Raw genomic sequence first — 14,189 nt, 5'->3', positions numbered from 1 at the left:
GGTGTCTGCATAATGGGTGCTGAGATCAATGCTTGTTTAAGAGTTTGAAATGCTTTTAAACAGTTATCGTCGAATATGAATTCAGCATCTTTCATTAATAGTCCGGTTAAGGGTTTAGTTATCTTAGAGAAGTCTTTGATGAATCGTCGGTAGAAACCGGCGTGTCCTAAAAAGCTTCGTACTTCTCTCACGGTTCTTGGGGGTTGAAGATTTTCGATTACCTCTATTTTGGCTTTGTCTACTTCAATTCCTCTGTTCGAGATGATGTGTCCTAAAACAATTCCTTCTTGTACCATAAAGTGGCACTTTTCCCAATTAAGTACTAAGTTTACTTTTACACATCGTTCAAGAACTCTTTCCAGGTTTTCAAGGCATTCTTCGAAACTTTGTCCGTATACAGAAAAGTCATCCATGAATACTTCCATGATGTTTTCGAGAAAGTCGGCGAAAATCGCCATCATGCATCTTTGAAAAGTTGCAGGGGCATTACACAGACCAAACGGCATTCGTCTATACGCGAAGGTACCAAAAGGGCATGTGAATGTTGTCTTTTCTTGGTCATCAGGGTGAATTGGTATTTGAAAGAAGCCTGAATAACCGTCTAAATAACAGAAATGTGAATGTTTGCTAATCGTTCTAACATTTGGTCAATGAATGGTAAAGGGAAATGATCTTTTCGGGTTGCTTTGTTTAGTTTCCTATAATCAATGCACATTCTCCATCCCGATTCGATTCGTTTAGTTATAGTTTCTCCTTTTTCGTTTTCAATAACGGTTATGCCTCCTTTCTTTGGTACAACGTGTACAGGACTGACCCATTTGCTATCAGATATAGGATATATAATACCTGCTTCTAATAACTTGGTTATTTCTTTCTTTACTACCTCACTTAGGATCGGATTTAGTCTTCTCTGGTGTTCCCTAGAGGTTTTACCGTCTTCTTCTAACATGATGCGATGCATACAAATAGAAGGGCTTATTCCTTTAAGATCGGTTATGTGGTATCCTAGTGCGGTTGGATATTTTCTTAAGATATGTAGGAGTTTTTCTGTTTCGAGTCTTCCTAGATCTGCATTGACTATCACAGGTCGTTCAAGTTCTAAGTCTAGGAATTCATATCTCAGATTTTTGGGAAGTGTTTTCAAATCAGGGGTTGGTTTGTTAAGACACTGCGTAGGATCTGGTGCTATTGCTAAGCATTGTTTAGATTTGTCTTCTAAAAGATAGTCTGATGATTTGTCTTCTCCTGACTCTGCTTCTTTTATGCATTCATCGATGATATCCATGAAGTAACATGTATCTTCTATTGCAGGTGCTTTCAAGAATTGGGAAAGAATGAATTCAATTTTCTCTTCGCCTACTTCGAAGGTGAGTCTTCCTCGTTTTACGTCTATGATTGCACCGGCAGTTGCTAAGAATGGTCTTCCTAGTATAATAGGTGTAGTGTCATCTTCTCTAATGTCCATAATTGTGAAGTCAGTGGGGATGTAAAACTGACCTATGCGTACGGGAACGTTTTCAAGGATTCCTACAGGATATTTGATGGAACGATCTGCTAGTTGTACAGACATCTTGGTCGGTCTTAATTCTCCCATTTCCAGTCTCTTACATATGGATAAAGGCATAACGCTAATTCCGGCTCCTAAATCGCATAAGGCTTTGTCGATGACAAATTTTCCTATGTGACAGGGTATAGAGAAGCTACCTGGATCCTTGAGTTTAGGAGGCATGTTTTGGATTATAGCGCTACATTCGGCAGGGAGTGTAACAGTTTCGCTATCCTCAAGTTTCCTTTTATTAGAAAGAATTTCTTTTAAGAATTTAGCATATGAGGGCATCTGCGTAATAGCTTCGGTAAATGGAATTGTAACGTTTAATTGCTTAAGGAGATCGACAAATTTTCTAAATTGGCCTACATCTTTGGTTTTAACAAGCCTTTGAGGGTAAGGTATAGGTGGTTTGTAAGGTGGTGGAGGTACATAAGGTTCCTTCTTTTCTAGGGTATCCTTATTACTCTCTTCCTTTTCCTTAGGTTCACTTTCCTCATTAGATTTCTTAGGGTTTTGGTTTTCTATCCTTGGATCAGACGGTCCTTCCACTTCCGTTCCACTTCTTAATATAATTGCATGAGCTTGGCTTCTCGGATTAGGTTGGGGCTGTCCAGGGAATGTACCAGTTGGTGCAGCAGTAGGTGCTTGTTGTTGAGCTACTTGAGATATTTGTGTTTCCAGCATTTTGTTATGGGTAGCCAAGGCATCTACTTTGCTTGCGAGTTGTTTAAGTTGTTCGCCAGTGTGTATGTTCTGGTTTAAGAAATCTTTATTGGTTTGTTGTTGGGAAGCTATAAAATTTTCCATCATGATTTCCAAGTTGGATTTTCTAGGGGTATTATTGTTAGGATTTGGTTTCTGATATCCCGGAGGTATAGATGGGGTTTGATTCGGAGACTGTCCAGGTGCGTATAAAGCATTATTACTCTTATATGAAAAGTTTGGATGGTTCTTCCAATTTGGGTTATAGGTATTCGAATAGGGGCTTCCTTGAGCATAGTTTACTTGCTCTGTTTGGATTCCAGTCAAGAGTTGACATTCCGCAGGAGTGTGGCCTTGGATTCCACAGACCTCGCAATTCTGAGTTATAGCAACCACGGCGGTTGGTGGTGATACGTTTAAACTTTCAATTTTCTGGACCAAAGCATCCACTTTTGCATTGACGTGATCAAGGTTACTTATCTCGTACATGCCAGTTTTCGGTTGAGGTTTTTCCACTGTTGTCCGTTCGGTTCCCCACTGATAGTGATTTTGGGCCATGCTCTCGATAAGCTGGTAAGCATCAGCATAAGGTTTGTTCATTAATGCACCACCTGCAGCGGCGTCTATTGTTAACCTTGTATTGTATAAGAGACCATTATAAAATGTGTGAATTACTAACCAGTCTTCCAAACCATGGTGTGGGCAAAGTCTCATCATGTCTTTGTATCTTTCCCATGCTTCGAAAAGAGACTCGTTGTCTTTCTGTTTAAATCCGTTTATCTGGGCTCTTAACATAGCTGTTTTGCTTGGCGGAAAATATCGGGCAAGAAAAACTTTCTTCAACTCGTTCCATGTGGTGACTGAGTTGGAAGGGAGAGATTGTAGCCATCTTCTAGCGCTATCTCTTAATGAGAAAGGAAAAAGACGAAGTCGAATTGCCTCTGAAGTGACACCATTAGCTTTAACAGTATCAGCATATTGAACAAATACGGATAAATGAAGGTTTGGATCTTCGGTAAGATTTCCAGAGAATTGGTTCTGTTGCACAGCCTGCAACAGTGAAGGTTTAAGTTCAAAGTTGTTTGCTTCTATTGCGGGAGGAGCAATACTTGAATGCGGTTCATCTTGCGATGGAGCGGCGTAATCTCTAAGAGCACGAGCTGGTTCTGCCATCTCGGTCAAAGAAGGAAAAATGTTTTTGATATCAGGAAGGTTTATAGGAGGGAGATTGTTTTCAGCACGATATTCCCGAATTCGTCGTAAGACTCGGAGATATAGTTCGATATCGTTGATTCGTAAATAGAGCGGTTCGCCTTGAGAGCGAGTGCGTGGCATACAAATCAACGAAAGAAAGAATAGAAGGAAAAAGAAACCTTAGTCTCTACAGCGTAACGGAAGAGTTACGATATCGATTGAATAAAAGTTCCCCGGCAACGGCGCCAAAAACTTGATCGCTCGACTGTGTGAGTCGAGAATGGGATACAAACTGCAAGTGCACAGTTCTATCGCGTAGTTTTAAAAGATATCGATCCCACAGGGACTTATGAATCGATGTACCGTTATCTAAAGTTACTACGTAAATCTAAGGTGAAAATGTTTGATTGTCTGGGGAAAAACTAAAAACTAAACTAATATCTAGATTAAATATCAATAAAACGGATATCGGTATGTAGTTCGTCAAAGCTAGGGAATCAATTCCTTGTCGGTCTCTCGGTTTTAAAATAAATCGTTTCGATTAACTTTATTGGTTAAAGGTTTTATCTCAAACTCTCGCTCTGTTGAAGAAACCATGATCTTAGATTAATGTAGCTGTCACTTATAATTAAGTCAAAAATCATATTTTGAAAACAATAAAGTTGCAGAAACTCTTTTTAAGAAAATACTGACCGTTTTAAACACCCTTATCTCAAACTTTCGCTCTGTTGACTTAGGTTATACAATTAAATCTAAATGCTTAACTCTCGTCCTCACATTCAATCTTTAAAAATACTTTTTGAAAAAGGTCAGAATTTAATTAATTCTAAAACTTGCTCTCGCCCTGAGATAGACTTAATGACTAACTTACACTGTCCAGTTAAAACCTCAAACTCTCACTCTGTTGGTTTCAACTTCTTTATGTCTTTTACTTTTGTAAAAAATCTTGTTATTAAACCTGTAAGTTAAGACCATAAAAAGATTGATTCTAATTTTAAGTTTGAATAGACCGACTTAGTCTTGACCCCTCTTTCTGCTTACTTTACATACCGATACCTGGGCAAATTAGCCAGACATGCTAAATAAATAAGAATCTATATCATGCATAAACAGACTCATTCCAGGCATGCAATGTAAATAAACAATAGAATAAAACATTAAAAATTAAATAACGATTAAAGAACCTGAATGCGTAATACAATGGTCTTGAACACTCCACCACAAGCCGGTAGGATTTGTTCTTGGATTCTTCAATCAAACAGTAAAATAAAACAAGGAAATAAAACTGGAATATAACGTAAGGTTAAATCCGGTATAAAGTTGCACAGTAGTTTCCGGTGTAGAAACTACTACGCGAAAAATATCTAAAAGCTAAGAACGGGGAAAAATAAATTGCAAGGGAAAAAGAAAATAAAGCTTGCAAAATAAAATAAATAAAGTGGACGATGCTGGAAAGGAAGAAAAATAGGCAAAGGCGTGAAAAGTAAATTTGGCAGAGCTTCCGCAAAACTGAGCGTGCAAAAACTTGTATCTGGAAGTTCCCAATTAGCTGCTATTTATAAGCTGCTGGTATAACCACTTTTCAAGGGTTTCTGCGTGCATGGTAATAGGCTTCCGAGGGTTAAGCGTGCGTGGAAGTGGGCTTCAACGTGGTCAGTTGAGTTCCTTGCGCCAAAAATATAGAGGACTGGTGTGACGTTCGTCACACCATGTGTGACGTCCGTCACAAGGCTACTTCGCGTGACGCTCGTCACGCGTCCTGTGACGTCCGTCACAGGCACAGCATTGGTGACTTGTGCGCTTTGGGCTGGGCTTTGGCCTTTGGTTCCTTTTCTCTCCTTTTTGTTGCTTTTTACACCTCCTTTTCTTCCCTTTTTCACTTTTGCTTCAAAATGGGTACCTGATGTAAATAGAAAAGAAATACTGCATAATATCTGATGAAATGGGATAAATTAGCGTAAATGATAAAATAATTTAATTGAATTAAGTCTTAAAAAGCGATATAATTTCGTGTTATCATATGCCACTAGCTCTCATGAAAGGAAAAAAGGTCAAGTATTCACACACTTCCATGAAGAATGGGAGACTTACAATCTCACTTACAAGAATTCTATGCCTTTTGGGACAAAGTTAACTCTATGTTAAGCAATCGTAATTAGATTTATGTAGAAGTCACAACTATTTGAGGTCGGGCAATAAAAATATAGGTATTAATGCATGTTAGATATTTGGTACAAAGAATCAAACTCCTAAAATATACCACACACTAAAAAAATGGGAGGGACCTATCTCAGTCTGGCTCATGTTGATTCATCTGACACAAGGTCATTGATGAATCAACTAGCATTAGACATGAAGAGAATTCATTGGTCAATGATGGATTGAGGAAGAATAGAGATGAAGATGAAGAGGGAAGGGGAAATAGAAACCCAAATTGATCATAGAAGGAATTTCATCTGATCAACATTATCCATTTATTTTGGGAGATGAAATGTACATTTCATCAATCCCCTAAATCCAATAGTATTGGTCAAACAAAAGTCAAATCAACCATGATCAAGGCCAAACAGAAAGTCAAACTTCACAAGACCATAAAAATGGCTCAACATAATTTTCAAACAATTATTCAATTAAAAATCAAATTAAAAATGAATAAAAATGCATTTTTAAATGGACAAAACCTCAAATCTCTTTAAAACACCAAATAAATGGCCAAGGGATTTATCCTAGGTCAAACAAGGTCAAAGGACCTTAGACAAAAAATTTATGATTTTTGGAAAGTCATAAGTATTTTTAAAATTTTTAAAACAAGTCAAAAATCATTTAACTCATGAAAAATATCAAAATTAATCCAAAAAATGTTTTTAATTCAAAATATGGAAGAGGAATATTTAAAGATTTTTTGTGAAAGTCCCATATTTTTTGGATTAAAAATAAAATTAATATAAATTAAACAAAATAAATGGATTAAATGAAAAATCAGAATTAAAAAATAAAATAGAAAAAACGAGGGCCATCAGATCTCCCTAATTAATTGAGGTGGCAGATCTGATGGTCAAGCACGCATGTTCCACAATGGTCCTTAGTCAATGCGTTGTAGACTTGGTAATCAAAAGGAGCGGCTCAAATTAAAACATTTCAAACATATCAAATGGCCAGGAGACGTGACAACACATCACCGGAGCCCTAGCCCCGATTGTCTTCTCCGGTGGACCTCACCGGACTGGTCCACCACTAACCATCAAGAAAATGAAAAGTAATGACACTATTTTAAAGAGAAAAAGCTCAGGAGCTCGAATTTGGCCTCAATTTCACCTTATTCCAAATATATTGAGAGATATGAGGAATTGAATTTTGAGGTACACAATCTGAGTTGCTTTGATTTAACCTTAAAGCAACTCAATCTTGTTGCCTACATTGGTCGGACTTTAGACAACGAATAAATAACGTAGAATAATGGAGAATTGAGTGAGAATCGAAGGCTTGAGGTTTTGAAAAATCACATTCAGGTAGAAGTGATTTGACTGGATCTTGATGCAATTCCAATTGGCTTCCTCTTACTTGCAGTGACTAATTGAGATGAAAATGGCTATGAATCCTTGGAGTTCTTGTTCACAAATAGAAGTTGAATCAAGAACTCAATTTCAATGAAATCTTCAAGGAATTCTATGGAGTAGGGTTATGAGTTTTCTTGGCAAGGCATGGGCAATGTGTGACATTTCCGAAGCAACGCACTTGTATTTATAGGCTATGGAATTCAGTTTTGCACCATTTCAAATTTGGCCAAAAATAGAAATATTGTGCATGGGCATGGAATTAGGCCCAACCAATGATGCAATCCACTTCAAAATCGTGTGCAATTGATGCTGAAGTCATTACATGGAAGCATGCAAAAGGGATTAATCACTTGAGTGCAAAAGTTTCCAAACCAAACCAAACAAAAGAGCCATGCGCAAGTCCCTCAATTCTTGTCCAAATGGAGTGATCTTGAATGCTTTGGAAAGGTGACATCAAGGGGAACAACTTTTATGTTGAATACTTTTTCATTTGTAACTTGGATCATGATTAATTTTGAGGTGGAAGTTGGAGAAATCAAACATGGTTGAAAAGTTTCTAAGTACCAAGTCAAATGACCATTCTTCCACCTTGAATAACTTTTGCTATGAGCTTCAAATGAAAATGGTTTCTTCACCAAAGTTGTAGCTATTTCATCCCTCTTAAATTTGGTCATAAATTTGACATAATTTGAATCTTTCATGAGGTAGTTATGTATTTTAGAAGTTGAGGAAAATTGCTTGTAATGACCCAAAATGACCTATAATGTTTCCTCTTGGTACATGCCATTGAAAGTAGAATTTGACATTTAACAAAGAAGAAAAGTTTGAGTATACATCATGAAATGGATCATGAAACTTGTATTGCCTTCATATCATAAAAAGTGAGCAAGTTATGGTCCTTGGAAGTTGACCTTCTAACTAGGGCACAAACAAAATGACCTATAATCTTTTACCATAAAAAATGACTTTCCAAGAATAATTAGCTCAATTAGCTCTTGATGCCAACATGAAAGTTGTTTGGAATGTCATAGTGAGTAACGTTACTCTTGGAATCATTTTCATATGACAAAATCTATAGGAAATAGGGTCTATGGAACCCTAGTTTTGACTAGTTGACTTTCTCTAGTCAACTTCTTTGAATTAACTTGCAAACTTGAAGTTATATTGATCTTTGGGACTCATGGAGGATCATATATGCTTGATATGATGTATAATGAAGTATAAATTGATAAATTTAACCAATTTCTAAAGAAACTTGTTAAGGAAGTCACACAAGATACCTAGATGAATTAGGGCTTCCAAGGCAAACAAGCTTCAAACTCTTGATGAATTCTTGATCAAATTGACAAATAAAGAACATGGGGATCCATATATGATTCTTAGAACCATTGTGAACCTTTCCTTGATTGATTTCTTGCATTGAGGGTTTAAAACCCTAGGTATGAGCTTGATAAGGCACGGATGACACACACACACACACCTACTAAAGGAACAAAGACATACATAGACATATTTTTTGGTATTTTGTTTAGTAAACAAAATAAAATAAAGTATGATATAATAAAATGTGCTTAGAAATCTCTCCCAATGCAAACCCAATGAATGAGGGGTGAGGAGGATGCCAAGGTGTGATCCGAAAGCCAATGCAAATGATGAGATAGAATGAGGGATCTTATGGTCAAAATTGGACTCTTACACAAGCTTTGGGAGCTTGTTTCAGGCCATAAATATATTTCTTAAGGCTGAAAACATGTTCTGGAAGTTTTGAATTTTCAAATCTAGGAGGTTGATGGACATACATTTCTTCAGAAATGTAACCATTCAGAAACTCACTTTTGACGTCCATTTGATATAATTTAATAGAATAATTAACAGCAAAAGATACAAGGAGATGAATAGATTCTAACCTCGCGACTGGAGCAAAGGTTTCATTGCAGTAAATTCCTTCTTGTTAACTATAACCTTGTGCCACCAGTCGTGCTTTGTTCCTAATGAATTCACCATTTTCATTTAGCTTACTTTTGTAAACCTATTTAGTTCCAATCACATGGGTTCCCTTGGGTCTTGGTGCAAGATCCCAAACGTCATTTCTGGAAAATTGATTAAGTTCTTCTTTCATTTCCAGAATCCATTCTTTATCTTGAAGAGCTTTTTCACATGATGTTGGCTCTATCAGAGATACTAGTCCCAAAAGTGTTTCTTCAGAAACTTTGAATGTTGATCTTGTTTTGATAGGTTCATTCTTGTTTCCTAGAATTAGTTCTTTAGAAACATTTTGCCTATTTCTTTGTCTTTTCTAATTGATTTTGTGTTCAGGTGCTTCTGAAGTTCCTCTTTCTGCTTCTTCAGAACCATTGGTCTTTTTGTTAGAGCCTACAAGTGTGATCTCCAGATCTACAAATTTCTCAATTAGCTTTGACTTTTCAGAGTCAAGCTTGTCATTAAATCTGACATGAATTGATTCCTCCACAGTTTGTGTTTTTGTATTGTATACTCAATTTCCTTTAGAACTTTATGAGTATCCCAACATAATACACTTTTGTACCTTAGAGTCAAACTTGTTCAGATTATCTTTAGTGTTCAAAATAAAATAAGAGCATCCAAACAGATGAAAATAAACAATGTTGGGTTTTCTTCCCTTGCACAGTTCATAAGGAGTCTCCTCCATAATAGGTCTGATAGAGATTCTATTATGAATGTAACATGTTGTATTCACAGCTTCTACCCAGAAGTGCTTAGCCACATTAGTCTCATTGATCATGGTTCTAGCCATTTCTTGGAGAGTCTTATTCTTCCTTTCTACAACTCCATTTTTTTGTGGAGTTCTAGTACAGGAGAAATCATGGGATATTTCATTAGATTCAAAAAGTTTTTCAAAAAGTTTGTTTTCAAATTCGCCACCATGATCACTTCTGACTCTAATAATCTTAGAGTCACATTCATTTTGCACTTCTGAACAGAAACAAGTGAACACAGAATGTGACTCATTCTTGTGCCTTAAGAATTTCACCCATGCCCAATATTATAGTCATCAACAATGACAAGTCCATACTTCTTACCATTAGCTGACGTTGTCTTAACATGTCCAAAGAGATCAATGTGTAGAAGTTCCAGAGGTTTGGAGGTGGAAACTACATTTTTTATTTTAAAGTGGTTTTAGAAAATTTCCCTTTCTGACATGCTTCACAAAGAGCATCTGAAGAAAACTTTAGCGTAGGCAGGCCTCTGACTAACTCAAGTTTATTTAGCTAAGAAATCCTCCTCAAGCTAATGTGACTCAAGTGTCTATGCCACACCCATTGCTCTTCATTAACAGACATCAAGCATTTCACGTTTTGGTTTTTCAAATCTGAAATTTTTATTTTGTAAATGTTGTTTTTCCTCTTTCCAATGAAAAGGACTATGCCATTTTTCTGATTGACAGCCTTGCACTTTTTTTGATTAAAAATAATATCATAACCGTTATCACTTAATTAACTTATGGACAACAAATTATGCATTAATCCCTCAACATAAAGAACATTAGGAATAGAGGGAAGAGATCTGTTACCAACTGTTCCAGATCCTCTAATTTCCTTTCTGATTTCCTCCAAAGCCTATGTAACCAACATCTTTAAGTTCTAGGTCTTGTAACATATGCTTTATTCCCGTCATGTGTCACGAGTATCCGGAGTCCAGGTACCATGACTGGTGTTTTAAATCTGTTGTATAAGATATCTTCAACGTAAACTATTTTATCTTTTGGTACCCATAATCTTTTGGGTCCTTTAGGATTAGTTTTCCTAGAGTTTCTGAAAACTTTGGGTTTTCTAGCTTTACTGAACTTCTGTGTCTGTGCAGGTGTATAATGGTAAGAAAAGGGAGACTTTGGTTTGTTTTCTATAAAAAGTTTATAATCATTGTCATCAGGGTCATAACCAATTCCTTTTTTTGTATTATGACGTACACCATAGATCACATAAGCCATTTTACTTTTGTCTAGGCTATTGTTCAGAAATTTCTGAAAGGCTTTATCATACTTGTATATGGTAGTCTCAGAAGTAGGTGGAGCTTTAGAAAGAGTTTCCTCAAGTTTTGAACATTTCTTAGTCGAAAATTCTTTTTCTCTTTCAAGAATAAAATTATTTTCTTTGAGTTCATAAACTTTTTTCTCAAGCTTATCACACTCTTCAACAGTCTCTTCATGAATCTTTTTCGGATTCTTGAATTTCTGTCGAAGCTTCTGATACAAGCTTAGAGATTCTGACAAACGGGCTTCCAGATCAGAATGAGAAAAGTAAGAGAATACCTCTTCAGAGTCAGACTCTGTTTTAGATGAACTTCTAGAGGTAGTGGCCATGAATGTTATGTTTGCCTACTTCTCTTCAGAATCAGATTCTCGAGCTTCAGGTTCAGAGTCGTCCCATGTTTCCATGAGTCCTTTCTTCTTTGCTTTGAATGAGTTCTTCTTGAAGCTTTCTTTTCTGGAGTTATCCTTCTTTAGCTTTGGACAATCATTTTTGTAGTGTCCAGGCTTTTTACATTCATAACATGTTACTTCCTTGTTGGGTCTGCCTCTGGTGGTTGAATCTGGATGGTCTCCCTTCTGTCTGGGCCTTCTGAAGTTGTTCTATCTCTTTCTCCAGAGCTATTTTATTCTTCTGAAAAGAAGAGATAATTCTTCATCATCATCAGAATCTTCATTCTCAGAGTCACCAGCTTCTTCCTCTTCAGCTTGAAAGGCTTTGTTCCTTTCTGGATTTCTTGTTTCCGGTCTTGACTTTAGAGCAACAAATTTTCTCTTCTTCTGAGGTTCATCTTTTTCTAGATCTATTTCATGACTTCTGATAGAGCTGATAAGTTCTTCAAGACTTATGTTGTTCAGATCCTTGGACAACTTCAGAGCAGTAACCATAGGTTTCCAATTCTTGGGAAGACTTTTGATTACCTTCATGCATCATTTTCAAAGAGTCAAAAATATCTTTGGTTGTTTCCCTATTGGTTAGCTTCTCATACTCGCTGTAGGAAATAGTGTTTAACATAATGGTTTTAGCTTTATGGTGATTCTTGAAATCACGCTTTTGATCGTCGCTCATTCTGCTTCTTGGAATAGGAATACCAATTGCTGAGATGGGTAGCTCATAACCATTTGTAATCATATCCCAAAGATTAGCATCATAGCCTAGGAAGAAACTCTCAATTTTGTCCTTCTAGTAGTCAAATTTTTCTCCATCAAAAACTGGAGATTTTGAGTTGTAGCTATCTCTTTCATTTGTGTTGTCCATGAAGTTTTTCTCACCCTGGGTATCTCTACATGGTTAAGTGTTTGATTCAAAAATCAATAACAGAGTTGGAGCTCTGATACCAATTGGAGGTAGAGAAGAACAAGAAATGGGGGGTTTGAATTGTTTTCATAGGAATTAAAATATTTTCGCAACAACGCACGCAAAGAAGAATTAATAACAACACAAACGATTTATATTGGTTCGCTTGAAAATCAAAGCTACTCCACTCCACCCAACCAAGGCGATTTCTCCTTCAACAAGGACTTAATCCACTAATCTCAATAGATTACAAAGTTCATCTAAGGATTCAACAACCTCTTATCCCTCTCAAGTCTACAGACCTAAACAAGTCACTTGAGGAATCAAAAACAATTACAAGAATTACAAACTGTTTTGCTAGATACTTCTAGATAAGCAGTATAGACACAATTTAAGAACAATAAAAGATAACCATACAATATTGAGCAGCAACTCTTGTATGGAAATGTTTTCTTACTACAACAATGGTGAAGAATTAATCAGAGTATGCAGAGCGTGAGTTGTTCTTCTCAAGAGTGGTGAAAAAGTTGTATGATAAAGTTGTTGTATCAAAGTTGTGTATTTGGCAAGTTATGAAGAGGCCCTTATATAGCACTTGAGATAATACCATTGGGGCAAATCAATAAAGATTTTGTGCCAGCTATGGGAGATAAATGAGTAAATTCCTTGTCCTTTCCATAACAGACTAGGAGCATAATTAAATGTTTCCTTAAGAGGATTGTACTACAATTTGAATGCTTCCAACTTAAGTTTCTGACCACGTGACATCTGATGGCGTGTTTCTGAGCATGTGTCAAAGTGAAGTGAGCATGATCACAGTCTTCAGAGTTAGAGTCTTCAGATATCTCTTGCAGAGTCTTCAGATAGAGTTCTTAGAATCATATCATTAGAGCTTGAACTTCTGAGTCAGATTCTTCTGGTGATTTTTCCTCAGATGCCTTCTATTTAGAGTCAGATGTGATTTCTCTGTGTTGGGTCAAATACATCAACTATTAATCATCCTCCAATTTAGGATTCTTCATCTAACATTTTTGACATTCCTCTCAGTAGAGAAGGATTAAAGTCTATCAAAGATAGAAACCATATAGGGGCTCTAAAGAAGTTTATGAGTAGTCAAAGTATTTTAGTTGAAAATTTTACAAGCTCTTCAACTGCTCCAGGCAATGAGCCTTCTGGTAACTCTTATGTTGTGTTGGTTCAACCACTAAAACCAAAGGTTTTTTGTGGATATATTTCATACTATTGAATACATCCATGTAGATGTCTATGATATCAAGACCTTGTTAAAATATCTTAACAGTCCAAACTCACCTGATTATATTGTCGGCTTTATCCTTGAGTTCAAGCCATTTCTTGAGAAAATCCCTCAGAACATCAAAATGAAAAAAGAGTCTGCCAACAGACTCAAACAGTAGGATGATGCCATGTCTTAGCAATAGACCTTAATTACTTAATCTCAAAGTCTAATTAATGAGTCGGAGGCACATGCTAAAAAGGATAAGGATCAAGTGGAAATTTGCAATGCAAACATTTCAAGCTGGACGAAATAGGTGGAAGATCTACAACTAAAGATTGAAGAAGAGAAACAAAAGAAAACTGAAATAGAAACCTCAAGACTGGACCTTATTGACGAAAATTTAGTATAGGAAGCCAATGTTGGTCTTCAATATGCTAATGCTGCTTGTGTGCTAGTGAGGAAGTTCAAAAACTAAAGTCTGAAGATTCCATGAACAAAACCAAAATAAGACTAGCAATAATGTCTTAAAAGAATTAAGGTTGAATTTCCTCTTTAAGTTCTCAATTCTAATTTCCTATTGTATAACTATGTTAATGGCAATTTTCCATTTTGGCACATTTCAATCGTCATGTCATTTTAGCATCCTA

At 36.4% G+C, this 14,189-nt stretch overlaps 1 pseudogene; it reads left to right on the top strand.

The window, feature by feature from the left end:
- The first annotated feature begins 2,939 nt into the window (after window positions 1-2,939).
- LOC127124308 (uncharacterized) lies at window positions 2,940-3,039 on the top strand (annotated as a pseudogene).
- Window positions 3,040-14,189: the final 11,150 nt, after the last annotated feature.

The sequence above is a fragment of the Lathyrus oleraceus genome, chromosome 2 (genome assembly GCF_024323335.1).
Source record: "Lathyrus oleraceus cultivar Zhongwan6 chromosome 2, CAAS_Psat_ZW6_1.0, whole genome shotgun sequence".
Lineage (NCBI taxonomy): Eukaryota > Viridiplantae > Streptophyta > Magnoliopsida > Fabales > Fabaceae > Lathyrus > Lathyrus oleraceus.
Note: the sequence above shows the minus strand (reverse complement) of the source record. Positions and strands in the feature narration are given on the sequence as shown.